Source organism: Dendrobates tinctorius, unplaced genomic scaffold (assembly GCF_039654945.1).
Source record: "Dendrobates tinctorius isolate UK_male_01 unplaced genomic scaffold, ASM3965494v1 ptg000070l, whole genome shotgun sequence".
Lineage (NCBI taxonomy): Eukaryota > Metazoa > Chordata > Amphibia > Anura > Dendrobatidae > Dendrobates > Dendrobates tinctorius.
In genome coordinates this window covers 7,032,970-7,047,308 of record NW_027361738.1, presented here as the reverse complement: position 1 = coordinate 7,047,308, position 14,339 = coordinate 7,032,970, and positions in this window count along the sequence as shown.

The following is a 14,339-nucleotide window of genomic DNA, read 5'->3' as shown; positions in this document are numbered from 1 at the left end:
ACCAACAATATTGCAGTGAAAGTGTGCTCTGATGCGATCACATCCAATAAATGTGGCTTACCTTAAAGTCACCATCAGACGCTCTGCGGATGAAACAGAGAAGCGGCAATAGGTGTCCGCTTTTCTTATGAGGTGTGCAATGCGCTCCACCAAGTAATCAAAATTCTCCATTTTCATCCGAACATATCCAAAAAATTTATCCGGGTTTCGTCGAAGGTCCATGCAGAGTGTAGAATAGACCCCACGCGTCATTCTCTTGGCTGTGATGGGGTGGATCCACAAACGTCGTCTACGATGCCTGATGCGCTGCTGTCTCGCTCTCTCCTTCTCCAGAACAATCACCCTCAAACGATTCGCCTCCGCTATAAAATCCGCCAAATTCTTCAAAATATTTCCAATCACAACATCCATCTTCGCCAACTTGCTCTTCTCTCCAACCTGCACTTTCTCCTCTACAACCTGTCAAAGAAGGGCTGTAGGAACACGCTATATATAGTTTTCCAGTAGCCAATCCCGTTCGGAAGGCCTCAAGGGTCAATTTTAAAAACCGGATCCGGCGTAATCCGAAAAACGGATAGAAAAACGGATGAACCGGATGAGACGGATCCGGTTTTGTCTGTCAAGAACAAGACGGATCCGGCAGAATACTGGATCCGGCACATCAGGTTTTACAAAACATTTGCCGGATCCGGCGTTCCGGCACGACGCCGGATCGCGCCTGACGCCGAAAACCTGATGTGTGAAAGTAGCCTAAGTCTTTTTCCATGTCTGATTTCCCAAGCAGTTTCCCATTTAGTAAGTAATTGTAGCATCTGTTTCTCCTTCTCATGTGCATAACCTTACACTTATCCGTGTTAAACCTCATTTGCCATTTTTCAGCCCAATTCTCCAATATTCATATTGGATATAATATACAAGATTTTGAGCATTTAAATATTACCCCGCTACTTGCTAAATTTAAAAAAAAAATAAATGACTGGTGCAAGTTACCACTGAGTATGGTGGGAAGGGCAAACCTGGTAAAAATGGTTCTCATGCCACAAGCTTTGTATGCCCTCCACAATGCGCCCATTTGGATTCCTGGTCGAATCTTTTATCAGATAAACAGAATATTTAGAGAGCTTATCTGGAAGAGGAGTGTTCCTAGAATTCGGTTGGAGGTTTTGCGTACATCTAAAGAACTGGGGGGGTTAGCGGTTCCTGACCCGTTTCTGCATTATCTTGCAGCGCAGTTGCAACATTTCAGAGGATGGGGGGAGGAAAATTCCTTCATGTGAAGTTCCTCGTGATGTATGCTTACATGCGTAGTGGGAAGGGACTTACTGGTGCAGGCGCTAGACTCAGTGCAGTTCCGTCAGGTTCAAGCTATCAATACTCCGATAATGAAGTGCATGGATAAGGTATGGAACATGGCCAAAGAAATATTAGGTATACAGGGAGTCACGGCGCATTCCCTGATCTGGAGAAACTTGACATGTACAGAGCTAAATAAATTAGAGGGTTTGAGCTATGGGAGAGGAGAGGGCTTAAACTAGTATCACAGCTTTATTTGGAAGGGGAGTTTGGCTCTTTTGAGGATCTCAAACAGACATTTTCCATCCCTAATAAAAGATTTTTTCAATATCTCCAGCTGAGACATGCTTGTGAAGCACAACAGTGACTCTCTCCACTAGGTAATCTAGCTAAAACTCCGCTATTGGATAGAGTAGTGATGGGAGGAGGATCAAGAGGTATTATATCCATGATATATGCAACCATGTTGGAAAAGAGAGTGGCAAGTTTGGAGACACTGAAGAATAAGTGGCAAGTTGATGTAGGTGATTTAACAGATGATGAATGGGAGAATGCATTGCAAGAAGTCACGAAAGTCTCGGTTACCGAGGCGCAGAGTGTCGCATCTTTATTTGTTTCATCGAGTTTATCGAACCCCTGTATGGCTGTTGAAAATGGGCTATGCTAGAGAGGCAGATTGTTGGAAATGTGGAACGCCCAATGCGGATCTGATACACATGACCTGGAACTGGCCTCGGTTACGTAGGTTTTGGGGAGGTGTCTATTACTTATTACTGTCTATCAATGTCAAATGGTACTAGACCCCAAAATGGCTCTTCTGGGGCAGGTGGAGACTTTGCCGCTTTCGGAGGAGCACCAGCAGGCAGTCTCACGAATATTATATCAAGCTCGTAAAAGGGTGGTGGCTCACTGGAAGAGATCTTCCGTACCCACAATCATGGAAGTTACTGATGCAGTTAATAATAATATAGATATGGAAAAATATGTGTATCAAAAGAGAAGAACAACTAAGAAATGGGAAGATATGTGGGCACCTTGGTTGGACACACCCGGGTTGGCACCTCCTAGATTAACATGGATGAGAGCGCTGAGGAGGATATAACCCAAAAATTGTAGCTGTGAGAGATCAAATGCATCGGGAGAGACGAGAGGTGTTTTTTCGGGTGAGGGTGGGGGGTGAGTTGGGAGGGATTTTTGTGAGGTTCTATTGTGTTTATGTAATACACTATTTGGGAAATATCCTGTATATGACTACCTGTTTTTTCAATTTTTGAAAATGTTTAATAAAAAATTACCTGATATAAAAAAATAATTATGCAAACAGTGTATAATGCTCCATATATAATGGGCCCCATTTATAATGCGCAGGTGTATGATGGGCCCCATGGATGATGCTCCAGTGTATGATGGGCCCCATTTATAATGCTCCAGTGTATGATGGGCCCATATGATGCTCCAGTGTATAATGGACCCTATCTATGATGCTCAAGTGTATGATGGGCCCCATTTATAATGCTCCAGTGTATGATGGGCCCATATAATGCTCCATATATAATGGGCCCCATATGATGCTCCAGTGTATAATGGGCCATATATATGATGCTCAAGTGTATGATGGGCCCCATATATAATTCTCCAGTGTATAATGCTCTCCCCATATATTGCTCCAAACATTAAAAAAATGAAATACCTCTCATCGCTGGGCACTGCTCTACTCTAGACTCCTCAGCATCACTATCTTCCAGCTCTCTGCACTTGGACTGTTCAGGCAGAGGGCGTACAGACGTGAAGTCATCGCGCTCTCTGATCTGAATGTCACTGTCAGGAAACGCGGAAGAGGTCACAGCGGTGGAGCAGGGAGAGGTAAGTATTGCAAGTGCTGGTGCCCTGAGCAAGCAGGGGGGCCCACTCGTGGGCAACGGCAGTGGCACAGGGCCCCTCATAGTACGACGGTGTCTGTGACGGCGAGTGAGCCCCCACCCTCAAAGACTTTTGCGTACTGTGAGGGGCCCTAAGCCAGTGCCGTCGCCCACGAGTGGGCCCCCCCACCTGCTCAGGGCCCCGACACTTGCCCGGGTGCGCCAGGTACTGATGTCGGCCCTGGGGGGGTACAGGCCAGTTAGGGAGGTGGAAAAACTGGCATATGTTGAGGTGTAGGCTGGACGTTCAGCAGCTGCAAATGGAGGAATTGCAGAAGTCGAAGGAAGAGGAGTACAAAGTGAGCCATTTTGCTGGCAACCTATGTGTCATCAGGGGAAGGTGGTACAAAATGCTTTGAAACCCAGGCATGGTTCATTTTAATGAAGGTGAGATCACCAACATTTTGGGTCAACAGCCGGGTCCTTCTTTCTGTCAGGATTGATCCAGCAGCACTGAAGACTCTTTCTGATAGCACACTACCAGCAGGGCAAGCGAGCTCCTGTAAGGCATATTGTGCCAATTCAGGCCAGGTGTCCAGTTTAGAGGGCCAGTAGTCAAAGGGGAATGAACTGTGAGGGAGAACATCGATAGGGGAGGAGAGGTAATTTTGAACCATAGTTGACAACTGCTGTCTCCTGTCTGTTGCAATCGATTCAGTATTAACAGTCATGTGAGCGGTCCTCGAGAAATCAGTCCACAACATGGTCATGAAACACCTGTCTCCAACACCAGTTCGGCTGTGTGCACCACGAATACCTCTTCCATTTGGCCCAGTACGGCTCGAGGTAGAACCTGCACCGCTGCTGTGTGCTGGGAATGCCTCTTACAAATGGTTTACCAGAGTTGCTTGTTTGTTCGCCAATATTAGCTCTAGGTTCTCCTGTGGCATGATGTTCTGTAATTTGCCTTTATAGCATGGATCGAGGATGCTGGCCAACCAATAGTCGTCATCCTTCATAATTTTGACAATGCGGGGGTCCCTTTTTAGGATCCGCAAGAGATAATCACACATGTGGGCCAATGTTCCAGGTGTCAATGATGCACTGACAGTGGTGGGTGGAGAAGCACTTTCTGCCAAATCCACATCCCTCCAGTCACGCACAATCCCTGTACATGACCTGGGCAAGCCAACATTTTCACTTGCCCCCCGAGAAGCATCCTCCTCCCCAAAATAATCATGCCCCTCATCCTCCTCCTCTTCCTCTTCTTCCTCCACCTCGTCCAGGACAGTTCCCTGAGCAGACAATGGCTGTCTGTCATCAAGGCTTCCCTCCTCCTCCTCCTCCTGTTCCTCCTCCTCTGCAGACGCCTGATCCTTAATGTGCGTCAAAGTTTGCATGAGCAGATGCATAAGTGGTATGCTCATGCTTATGATGGCGTCGTCTGCGCTTACCAGCCGTGTGCATTCCACAAAACACTGAAGGACTTTACAGAGGTCTTTCAGCTTGGACCACTGCAAACCCGACAACTCCATGTCTGCCCTCAAACTGCCTGCCCGTGTATCCTCCCACAAATGCATTACAGCCTGCCTCTGTTCGCACAGCCTCTCAACCATGTGCATGGTGGAGTTCCACCTTGTTGCAACATCTGATTAGGCGGTGCTTGGGGAGGTGGAGCGATCGCTGCAGCCTCTGCATACGACTGGAGTCTACGGGCGAGCGACGGATATGCGAGCACAGTCTTCGCATCTTATGGAGCAGGGATGAACTCTGGATAATTGTTTAGGAAGCACTGCACCACCAGGTTCAAGGTTTGAGCCAGCACAACACACAAGAACACACTGACCATAAGTCCTGAATGTAAATATATACATACTTTATTATTTTATAAATAAAGGTACTTGAGGTATTTTAAAAGTAGCAAAGCATCAGTGTTTTATAATATAAAAATATACATAAGAGGGCAGTACTATCCATTTCATAAGGACATATTATTGCAGTAAATGGTGCTAACAAATATATATATATATCTTAACAGTGAAAAAACATTTTTTAAAAACCAAAATGATAATATATATTCATAAGTAAGGTGCAAACATATTGTTAAAAATTTTTATATCAATTCCCTATAGGTGTACATCATAATTATACAAATAAGAAAAGGTATATAAAGTGCAAAAAATAGATAGGAATTAAAATGCAATATTAGTGCAAAAATAGTGAACACCATATGTGTCACTGCATAGATATACCATGTGAATAATGGGAATAATACCCAATAGCACCAATAGGTGTCAGTATATGCATAGTTTATGTCATGGACCAGGAAAATTTCTGAAAACAGCGTTAGACATCAAAGAGTATGGTAAGTATAAGGTATAACTTACAAGCTACACTGCACCTGATCTGGACAGCCGCCCTCCCCAACACGTGTTTCAACCCTTAGCCTTCTTCAGGGGGTGGCACCTATAGGAGACAGGTAAGTATATATACCCAAACTCAACCAATCGCACATCGGATATAGCAAAACTGGCCAATCAAAGCGGCAGGGTGTGTTTAACAATCACCATGATGAACCTCCCATCCTATTCTACCTCATACGTCATTTAATCAAAGTCATATCATTATAAGCTGTGAATCACTGCAATATGTGTGAAAACAGGAGACCAGGCCCTAATAGCGCGTGACTAACAAGAAGTAATCATCACCGCTCATAAATACAAAGCGTCCCTGGTAACATAATGACAGGCATACTGCGCATGACAGTTAAAACATGGCCACTGCTACTCATAGGTATACAGCGCCCATAGTAACTAGTGTTGAGCGATACCATCCGATATTCAGAAATATCAGATCGGATTGGATCGGCCCGATACACAAAAAGTATCGGGTATCGCCGATTCCGATACCGGAAGTCCCATTCAAGTCAATGGGACAGAAATATCGGAATTAAAAAAAACCCTTTCTTGCCTTGTACATCCTATTTGGGAGGGGGAAGAGTGTGGGCAGTGCGTGGGCGGACACTGTGCATGTCTGTGTGTGCGGGAGGGGCCTGTGCAGGCCTCTCTGGGGTCTGTGCTGACTGTCGGGGGCCTGTGCCAGCTGCCGGTGGTCTGTACGGGCCTCTCGGGGGTCTGTACAGGCCTGATGGGGGCCTGTGCCGGCTGCCGGTGGTCTGTACGGGCCTGTTGGGGGCCTGCGCCGGCTGTCGGTGGTCTGTGCTGGCTGCCGGGGGCCTGTGCCGGCTGCCGGTGGTCTGTACGGGCCTCTCGGGGGTCTGTGCCGACTGTCGGTGGTCTGTACGGGCCTCTCGGGGGCCTGTGCCGGCTGTCTGTGGTCTGTGCCGGTTGCCGGGGGCCTGTGCCGGCTGCCGGTGGTTTGTGCGGGCCTCTCGGGGGCCTGTGCCGGCTGTCGGTGGTCTGTGCGGGCCTGCCGGGGGTCTTGTGTGTGTGCATGCATCGTCCGATGGGACTACAAGTCCCATCGGGCGATGCCTGCTACAATGACAGTGATTGACACATTAGCCAATGATGGGACAGTAGTAGTTCCATCATCCGGCTAATGTATTGAATGTAAAAAAAAAAACCATACTACATACATACTACATATATACTACATTCATACAGCATACATACTACATACATGCTACATATATACTACATTCATACAACATACATACATACTACATACATGCTACATATATACTACATTCATACAACATACATACATACTACATACATGCTACATATATACTTCATTCATACAGCATACATACATACTACATACATACTACATTCATACAGCATACATACTACATACATGCTACATATATACTACATTCATACAACATACATACATACTACATACATTCTACATATATACTACATTCATACAACATACATACATACTACATACTACATACATGCTACATATATACTACATTCATACAGCATACATACTACATACTACAAACATGCTACATATATACTACATTCATACAACATACATACATACTACATACATTCTACATGTATACTACATTCATGCAACATACATACATACATACATACTACATACATGCTACATATATACTACATTCATACAACATACATACATACTACATATATGCTTCATATATACTACATTCATACAACATACATACATAGTACATACATACTACATACATACATACTACATGCAGCATACATATTACATACATACTGCATGCAATACATTCATACAATACATACATATAGACATACAGTACATATAACATAGAGTACATACTCACCATCACTTGTCACTTTGATCCCCGAAGCCAGTGTCATCTGTGGAAAAATATGAAAATAACAAACAAACAATATACTCCCTGATCCGCAGAAATCCCGCGTGTCCCACACCGATCTCCCGTGGAGAACAGCAGCATCAGCTGATGCGACTGCTCTCTACGGGGCTCCAGGAATCCAGTGATGGGAGATAGGTATCCTTCCGCACTGTATTCCTCCGCCACTGTAAAAAAATAGTCCCTGGTCTCACTTTATGGCAAAAGGTGCATGGGAACTTTCTCACACAGCAATGCCAAAAGTGAGACTAGGGACTATTTTTTTACGGTGGCGGAGGAATACAGTGTGGAAGGATACCTACCTCCCGTCATTGGATTATTGAAGCCCCTAGAGAGCGGTCGCATCAGCTGATGCTGCTGTTCTCCACGGGAGATCTGCGTGTGACCCTCGTGGATTTCTGCGGATCAGGGAGTATATGGCTTGTTTGTTATTTTCATATTTTTTCATAGATGACACTGGCTTCGGGGATCAAAGTGACAAGTGATGGTGAGTATGTACTCTATGTTATATGTACTGTATGTCTATATGTATGTATTGTATGAATGTAGTATATATGTAGCATGTATGTAGTATGTATGTATGTTGTATGAATGTAGTATATATGTAGCATGTATGTATGTTGTATGAATGTAGTATATATGTAGCATGTATGTAGTATGTAGTATATATGTATGTTGTATGAATGTAGTATATATGAAGTATGTATGTAGTATGTATGTATGTTGTATGAATGTAGTATATATGTAGTATGTATGTAGTATGTTGGGGTTTTTTTTTACATTCAACACATTAGCCGGATGATGGGACTACTACTGTCCCATCATTGGCTAATGTGTCAATAACTGTCATTGTAGCAGGCATCGCCCGATGGGACTTGTAGTCCCATCGGACGATGCCTGCACACATACAAGACCCCCGGCAGGCCCGCACAGACCACCGGCAGCCAGCACAGACCACCGACAGCCGGCACAGGCCCCTGAGAGGCCCGTACAGACCACCGGCAGCCGGCACAGGCCCCCGGCAGCCGGCACAGACCACTGACAGCCAGCACAGGCCCCCGAGAGGCCCGTACAGACCACCGGCAGCCGGCACTGGCCCCCGACAGGCCTGTACAGACCCCCGAGAAGCCCGTACAGACCACCGGCAGCCGGCACAGGCCCCCGAGAGGCCCGTACAGACCACCGACAGCCAGCGCAGGCCCCCAAGAGGCTCATAGAGACCACCGGCACAGGCCCCCGACAGGCCTGTACAGACCCCCGAGAGGCCCGTACAGACCACCGGCAGCCGACACAGACCCCCGACAGTCGGCACAGACCCCCCGCAGTCGGCACAGACCGCGCATCATGATGACATCATTTCAGCAGCCAATCACAGCCACAACAGTGGCTTATTACATTATGGGGACTTCCGATTCCGGTATCCGATATTGAAAAAATATCGGTACTCGGTATCGGAATTCCGATACAGCGAATATCGGCCGATACCCAATATTTGCAGTATCGGAATGCTCAACACTAATAGTACATAACGAATCACACTGCACATGACCGGAAGAAAATGGCCGCCGCTATTCATAGATACACAGTGTTCCTAGTAACAACAAGTCGTACTGCGCATGACAGGAAAAAGATGGCCGCCGCTACTCATGATTACAAAGCGTCCATGGTAACTTAGATACTTAAATTGCGCATGACAGGAAAAAATGACCGCCGCTAGTCCTAATTGCATAGCGTACGTTATTACTTGTAGATGATACAAAAGTGTCCATGTTGATATCAATATTCATACTGCCCCTAAGCAGAGAAAAAAAAAAATGACCGCCGCTGTAAATATATAGCATCCATTAGAAATCACTGCGCATAATATAAAATTGGTAACCATTATTCTTAAATATCTAGCTCAGTAATATATGAAACAAACCACTGTGCATAGGCAGAAAAAGAAGAACATGGACGCCAATATCCAAGGAGTAACAATATCCATAATGACCAAATGTCACATATAATTAAGAGCCATCCTTTTATAATACCAGATGATCATGACAACCAAAATTAAGGCGCCTAAAGGATGGTACATGATATCATTAGGCATATATAACATAATAGGCGCATAATAGATGGGACATGATATCATTAGGCATATGTTAATATCAATAATAGCTAAGGTAAGATGAAATAACATTGGCATAGACAAGAACACCACTCCTTACACTTTTACGAGGAGGAAGGTGTACTAGTACAAGATACACAAGATATTCCGTCTGACATGTGTGGTGAGATATTAAATGGTTATCTGTAATCCTTTTAGATCTAGTGTATCTTGCAGTAGTACGCCTTTCTCCTCCTAAAAGTGTAAGGAGTGGTGTTCTTGTCTATGCCAATGTTATTTCATCTTACCTTAGCTATTATTGATATTAACATATGCCTAATGATATCATGTCCCATCTATTATGCGCCTATTATATTATATATGCCTAATGTTATCATGTACCATCCTTTTTGCGCCTTAATTTTGGTTGTCATGATCGTCCGGTATTATACAAGGATGGCTCTTAATTCTATGTGACATTTGGTCATTATGGATATTGTTTCTCCTTAGATGTTGGCGTCCATGTTCTTGTTCTTTTTCTGCCTATGCACAGTGGTTTGTTTCATATATTACTGCGCTAGATATTTAAGAATAATGGTTACCATTTTTATGTTATGCGCAGAGTGATTTCTAATGGATGCTATAAATTTACAGCGGCGATCATTTTTTTTTCCCCTGCTTAGGGGCAGTATGAATATTGATATCAACATGGACGCTTTTGTATCATCTACAAGTAATAACGTACGCTATGCAATTAGGACAAGCGGCGGTCATTTTTTCCTGTCATGCGCAATTTAAGTATCTAAGTTACCATGGAAGCTTTGTAATCATGAGTAGCGGCGGCCATCTTTTTCCTGTCATGTGCAGTACGACTTGTTGTTACTAGGAACGCTGTGTATATATGAGTAGCGGTGGCCATTTTCTTCCGGTCATGCGCAGTGTGATTCGTTATGTTACTATGGGCGCTGTATATCTACGAGTAGCGGCGGCCATGTTTTAACTGTCATGCGCAGTATGCGTGTCATTATGTTACCAGGGACGCTTTGTATTTATGAGCGGTGACGATTACTTCTTGATTGTCACGCGCTATTAGGGCCTGGTCTCCTGTTTTCACACATATTGCAGCGATTCACAGCTTATAATGATATGGTTTTGATTAACCCCTTCACCCCCAAGGGTGGTTTGCACGTTCATGACCGGGCCAATTTTTACAATTCTGACCACTGTCCCTTTATGAGGTAATAACTCTGAAACGCTTCCACGGATCCCGGTGATTCTGTCATTGTCTTCTCGTGACATATTGTACTTCATGTTAGTGGTAAAATTTCATTCAAATAACTTGCGTTTATTTGTGAAAAAAATGGAAATTTGGCAAAAATTTTTAAAATTTTGCAATTTTCCACCTTTGAATTTTTATGCCCTTAAATCACAGAGATACGGCACACAAAAAACTTAATAAATAACATTTCCCACATGTTTACTTTACATCAGCACAATTTTGGAACCAAAATTTTTTTTTGTTAGGAAGTTATAAGGGTTAAAAGTTGACCAGCGATTTCTCATTTTTACAACACCATTTTATTTTTACAGACCACATCACATTTGAAGCCACTTTGAGGGATCTATATGATAGAAAATACCCAAAAGTGACACCATTCTAAATACTTCACCCCTTAAGGTGCTCAAAACCACATTCAAGAAGTTTATTAACCCTTCAGGTGCGTCACAGGAATTTTTTTGAATATTTAAAAAAAAAATGAACATTTAACTTTTTTCACAAAAAAAATACTTCAGGTTCAATTTTTTTTATTTTACAAAGGGTAACAGGAGAAATTGGACTGCAAAAGTTATTCTGCAGTTTGTCCTGAGTACGCTGATACCTGATATGTGGGGGGAACCACTTTTTCGGCGCATGGCAAAGCTCAGAAGGGAAGAAGCGCCGTTTGACTTTTCCAATGCAAATTTGGCTGGAATTCAGATCGGACGCCATGTCACGTTTGGAGAGCCCCTTATGTACCTAAACAGTGGAAACCCCCAACAAGTGACCCCATTTTGGAAACTAGACCCCCCAAGGAACTTATCTAGATGTGTGATGAGAACTTTGAACCCACAAGGGCTTCACAGAAGTTTATAACGTACAGCGGTACAATTACAAAATCATATTTTTCCACAAAAATGATCTTTTCACCCCTAATTTTTATTTTCCCAAGGGTAACAGGACCCTAAAAGTTATTCTACAATTTGTCCTGAGTACGCTGATACCCCGTATGTGGGTGTAAATGACTATTTGGGCGCATGGCAGAGCTCAGAAGGGAAGCAGCGCCATTTGACTTTTTTGGCTGGAATTGAGATGGGACACCATGTCGCGATTGGAAAACCCCTGATGTACCAAAACAGTGAAACCCCCCACAAATGACACCATTTTGGAAACTAGACCCCCCAAGGAACTTATCTAGATGTGTGGTGGGAACTTTGAACCCCCAAGGGCTTCACAGAAGTTTATAACGTACAGCCGTACAATTAAAAAATCATATTTTTTCCACAAAAATGATCTTTTCACCCTCAATTCTTATTTTTCCAAGGGTAACAGGACCCTAAAAGTTATTGTGCGATTTGTCCTGAGTACGCTGATACCCCACATGTGGGGGTAAACCACTATTTGGGCGCATGGCAGAGCTCGGAAGGGAAGCAGCGCCATTTGACGTTTTTGGCTGGAATTGAGATTGGACACCATGTCGCATTTGGAAAACCCCTGATGTACCTAAACAGTGGAAACCCCCCACAAGTGACCCCATTTTGGAAACTAGACCCCCTTAGGAACTTATCTAGATGTCTGGTGGGCACTTTGAACCCCCAAGGGCTTCACAGAAGTTTATAACGACCGGGTGTGAAAATAAAAAAATCGTATTTTTTCAACAAACAAGATCATTTAGTCCCCAATTTTTTCATTTTCCCAAGGGTAACAGGAGAAATTGGACACCAAAAGTTGTTATCCAAGTTGTCCTGAGTACGCTGATACCTCATATGTGGGAGAAAACGACTATATGGGCACACGTCGGGGCTCAGGAGGGAAGTAGTGACGTTTTGGAATGCAGACTTTGATGGAATGGTCTGCGGGTGTCATGTGCATTTGGAGAACCCCTGATGTACTTAAACTATTGAAACTCCCCACAAGTGACCCCATTTTGGAAACTAGACCCCCCAGAGAACTTATCTAGATGACTTATCTAGATGTGTGGTGAGCACTTTGAACCCCCAAGTGCTTCACAGAAGTTTATAACGCCCGGGCGTGAAAATAAAAAAATCATTTTTTTCCACAAAAATTATATTTTTGCCCCCATTTTTTAATTTTCCTAAGGGTAACAGGAGAAATTGGACCCCAAAAGTTGTTTTGCAATTTGTCCTGAGTAGGCTGATACCCCATATGTGGGGGTAAAACACTGGGCACATGGCAGAGCTTGGAACGGAAGGAGCACCATTTGACTTTTTCAACGCAGAATTGGCTGGAATTGAGATTAGACGCCATGCTGCATTTGGAGAGCACCTGATGTGCCCAAACAGTGGAAACCCCCAATTCTAACTCCAACCCGAACCCCAACACACCCCTAACCCTAATCTCAGCCCTAACTCTAGCCCTAGCCCTAACCCTAGCCCTAACACTAGCCCTAACCCTAACCCTAATGGGAAAATGGAAATAAATACATTTTCTTTTAATTTTATTATTTTTCCCTAACTAAGGGGGTGATAACGGGGGTTCATTTACTATTTATGGCGGTTTTTATGTTTGGCAGCTGTCGCACACTAAAAGACGCTTTTTACTGTAAAAATAGTTTTTGCATCACAACATATTGAGAGCTATAATTTTTGTATATTTTGACCCACCGAGTCATGTTAGGTCTTATTTTTTGCGGGACGAGTTGACGTTTTTATTGGTACCATTTTCGGGCACATGACATCTTTTGATCGCTTTTTATTCCGATTTTTGGGACACAGATTGAACAAAAATCAGCATTTCATGAATTTCTTTTGGGGGGGTGCGTTTACACCGTTCCGCCTGCGGTAAAATTGATAAGGTGGTTTTATTCTTCGGGTCAGTACGGTTACAGCGATACCTCATTTAGGTCGTTTTTTTATGCTTTGTCGGTTTTATGCAATGAAAACAATTTTACATAAAACATAATTATTTTTGCATCGCTTTATTCTGCGAGCTATAACTTTTTTATTTTTTTGCTGATGATGCTGTATGTGGCTCGTTTTTTGCGGGACCAGATGACGTTTTCATCGGTACCATGGATATTTATATGCGTCTTTTTGATCGCGCGTTATTGCACTTTTTGTTCGGCAGTATGATAATAAATCATTATTTTTTGCTTTGTTTTTTATTTTTATTTTTTAAGGTGTTCGCTAAAGGGGTTAAGTAATGGGACAGTTTTATAGGGCGGGTCGTTATGGACGCGACGATACCAAATATGTGCACTTTTATTGTTTTTTTGTTATTTCCAAAAAATTTATTTATTTAGGAATATTTTTTTTTAATTATTTATTTAGCGATTTTTTTTAAATTATTTGTACACTTTTTTTTCAACTTTATTACATTGTCCCAGGTGGGACATCACTGTCCTGTGACAGATCGCTGATCTGTCACATCACAGATCACTGTGACAGATCAGCGATCTGTCACAGGCACTGCACAGGCTTTCCTCATGCCGCAGCTTTGCAGGCACTGAGGAAGCCAGCTCCCTGCAGGCCCCCGAAG